The sequence below is a fragment of the Orycteropus afer genome, unplaced genomic scaffold (assembly GCF_000298275.1).
Source record: "Orycteropus afer afer isolate SDZICR_OR568_19922 unplaced genomic scaffold, OryAfe1.0 scaffold00138, whole genome shotgun sequence".
NCBI lineage: Eukaryota > Metazoa > Chordata > Mammalia > Tubulidentata > Orycteropodidae > Orycteropus > Orycteropus afer.
In genome coordinates this window covers 2,096,491-2,100,472 of record NW_006921725.1, presented here as the reverse complement: position 1 = coordinate 2,100,472, position 3,982 = coordinate 2,096,491, and positions in this window count along the sequence as shown.

The following is a 3,982-nucleotide window of genomic DNA, read 5'->3' as shown; positions in this document are numbered from 1 at the left end:
CGGGATAAGAAATAGAGAAGAAATTTTACAGTTGTCTAAAATGAAAGAAGTATAAATAGTAGTTAAATTTTATAGATGTTTGGAAAGAAATACAGATTAACAAATTATAGACAAATAATCTCAGAGGTAAAAGTTTTTCTTTATCTTCAATCAAAGCCAACATTTTCACATGATGACATCTTAAAATGAGTACTTCTATACAGGAATAATACTAATTAAGAAAATATATATTAATATATAGTAAGATAATTGACTTACTGTTTCATTCTTTCACTGAGATAACTAGATAAGAGTCTTTAACTGCTGTATAAAGACTCTAAGAGTCCTCATCCCAGTCTTTCACTTTGTATATTTCTTGTTACATTTTAGAAGCCCCAGTGGTACAGTGGTTAAAGTGCTCAGTCTCTAACCAAACTGTGGATTGTTGGAACCCACCAGCATCCCATGAGAGAAAGATGAGGCAGTCTGCTTCTGCAAAGATTTACAGCCTTTAAGGCCCTAAGGACCTTAAAGGGCCTTATAAAAATCCTGTTTTATAAGGTCCCTATGAGTTGGAATTGACTCCACCGCAGCAGGATTGGTTTGATTTTGTGTTACATTATGTGTTTTGTCAATTTTAACACTCCATGTCAGTTACATCTAAAAAATATTGTTAATTTTCCTTTAGGTTAATAAAAGCAATTTGAAAATTTTCCAGCTGGTATAATTACAGGGTAAGCCATCAGTACCTCCATAATGTCTGTAAGCATGTTGAAATATATAAGCGTTATGTTAATAGAGAAATAAATAATGAAAAAGGTTACATAATAGTATTGACAGAAAATTATGATATGAGAAGAAAGATGAAAATAAGAGAGTACTCACATAGGAGACAGTAGAAACATTTTGGATATTTAATTAATACTAAAACAAAGAGATATAGAAAAAAATTGAGTTTTAAAAAGGAAAGGATAAAATGAAAGTTTTAAAAAAATCATATCAAAAAGTTTTAAAGATAGAGTATTTCAAGTGCAGTGATAAATATTTTTCCAATTGCAGAGAGAAAATTATCAAAAATATGATTTAATACTACTAAAGAGGAGGGGGGGGCTCTGGTAGCATAGTGGCTAAGACACTTGCCTGCTAACCAGACGGCTGGCGGTTCAAACCCACCAGCCACTCCTCGGAAGGAAGGTTGGGCAATCATACTTCCGTAGTGATACTGCCTCGGAAACCCAAGGAGGGGTCGCTATGAGTCGGGGCCCACTCGACGGCACATAACAACAACAACAACAACAACAACTACAAAGAGGAGGGAGCTCTGATAGTGTAGTGCCTAAGGTACTTGACTGCTAACCAGAAGGCTGGCGGTGGTTCAAACCCACCAGCCACTTCTCAGAAGGAAGGTTGGGCAATCTACTTCCACAGAGATACCGCCTCGGAAACCCAAGGAGGGGTCGCTATGAGTCGGGTCTGACTCCACGACACATAACAACTACAACAACAACAAAGAGGCAGTACTGAGATATTTAGCAGATTAATCAAACAAATGAATGAGCACATCCCATCTGTTTTAATTTAGAATCCCAAAACGTAAAAAAAAAAAAAAGACAAAAAAACTCATTAGTGTTAAGGAAACATGAAAATTTACTTCCGGACCTCTTGAGATTAAAGGTGGCTTTTCTGTAGCTAGTTGTTGTTGTTATTGTTACTGTTGTTGTTATGTGCCGTGGAGTCAAACCCGACTCATAGTGACCCCTCCTTGGGTTTCCGATGCAGTATCACTGCGGAAGTAGGATTGCCCAACCGTCCTTCCCAGGAGTGGCTGGTGGGTTTGAACCGCCAGCCGTCTGGTTAGCAGGCAAGTGTCTTAGCCACTATGCTACCAGAGCTCCCTATTGAAATAAATATTAAATAATGTTTTAGTAAGTTACATTCAGGCAAAGTCAGACCAACTTCACTTTTGATTAAGTACCCTGAAAATAACTTTTATAACAATTGTAATTGCTTCCTTTCCATCTGATCACTGAAGACACCAATGATATTTTTTATCAAATGTGTAAGAAGCAAGTCATAAATTAAGAAACGTGTTATGTATTTCCTAGCCATGTTACTGCTGGTCAAATCTCTTTCCCTTCTCCGGTTTCTTTTTTTTTTTTTTTTTAGCTACTAGATGTTGAAATTATTGACTCTCATGATTACTGTGAGTTGGAATCGACTCAATGCATTGTTTCATGCCTTTGTGTACATGTATCAATCTAAATGTATGTATGTATTTAATGTTTTAAGGGTCTCTTCCATATTACTAAAGTTTATGTAATACTTTACAAGAAACCAATTAGTCATCCTATTAGCAAAGTATATGCAAAATGCATGATCTAGTGGAATCTAATAATGTCTACATGATTGGTTCTGGGTGAGAATGAAGGCTTCGCTGAAAAATTGTAATGTCCGATTATACACACACACACACACACACACACACATATTTGAGACCTTATCACCAATGTAGGGAAACATTTTACTACACAGTAGTAAAAACTTAAACTTAATTTTGACAGAGACATAATTCTTTTTTTTCTTTGTTTCTCATTTTCCTGGAGACTACAATGAGTCCTGTTTTCAGCTTTTCAAAGAATTTACTACCACATTATAAGCTATTAACATACAGACAATAAAAAGAATAGGATATGACTATAAATTTTAAAGAGGAAAACATATTAGTAGCATACTTTTTTCATTTTTTTTTTCAAGTGGTATGATTCAGAGAGGCTAGATGTTAAATATGGCAAGATTGATGCCTTCACAAAATATGAATTTACTCACTGGATTTAGACTTTCAGTTCAAGTCTGGTTTAAGGCTTACCAACCAGTGTACATTGGATAAACTGTTATCTCTCTGAACATCAGATTTCTTAACTCTGTAATGTCTTCCAAATTTGTTAAAGTTTTCTGTCAATTTGACAACTCTCTAAAAACAGAAATTATAAGTATAAATTAAGGTCCATGAATTCTTTTGTCAGTTAGTCAGACTGATACTGTAACTCCTAGGGAAGCAAGCAGAATTTAATGTAAGCAACACTGAATACCAAGTTTTTAAACAGATACAATGATGATCTATGTAAAGGAAACAGGAGGAGGGTTCCAATTTTGGTTCTTTTTTTTCTATCTTAAAAAATTATGAAGTAATTTTACTGGGTAATATAACTTCAGGAAGATAGAATTTTAAAATATAAATCATAATAAAATGTATTTTATGAGTATTTTATAATTTCATGTGTATTGGAAAAAAGGAGTTGGGAGCAAATAGTAAGTTATTCCTCTACAAGTAAAATGCTCACTTTGTAAGACAAAAAACAGAGAATTTATCTTGCACTAATAAGTGGTATGTCAACCTAATTGGTACACAATTCATAAAAGCTCACTAAAATATCCCCAGTTAATTAATTTCTGCATGTAAAATACCCATTGGTATATAAAATAATCTGACATAACTGAATTTTTTATAAGGGGGAAAACGAAACGAAGCTGCATTCCCTTTAAAGAATACTGGGAACTTAATCACTACTGTGGAATGAGTTATCCAGAATTGTTAGTGTCTAAAATGTACAAGAAATTATATATTCCCTTGTTGAATCTTGTGCGACCACGTAATAAAAAATTTGAAGTTGTTCCATTAGTTTGATCTGTGTGCTACATATCGGTTCAAAGTTGTTGTTGTTGGTATGTGCCATCAAGTTGGACCTGACTCATAGTGACCCCTCCTTGGGTTTCCTAGGTGGTATCACTACAGAAGTAGATTGCCCAACCTTCCTTTGGAAGAGTGGCTGGTGGGTTTGAACCGTCAGCCTTCTGATTAGCAGTCAAGTGCCTTAGGCACTGTGTTACCAGAGCGCCTATTGATTCAATAGCAACCTTTAAGAATCCATTCTCATAGTCAAAACTGCCTGGTATTGGTTCAATGACAGATTCATAGACCAATGGAATAGAATTGAGAACCCAG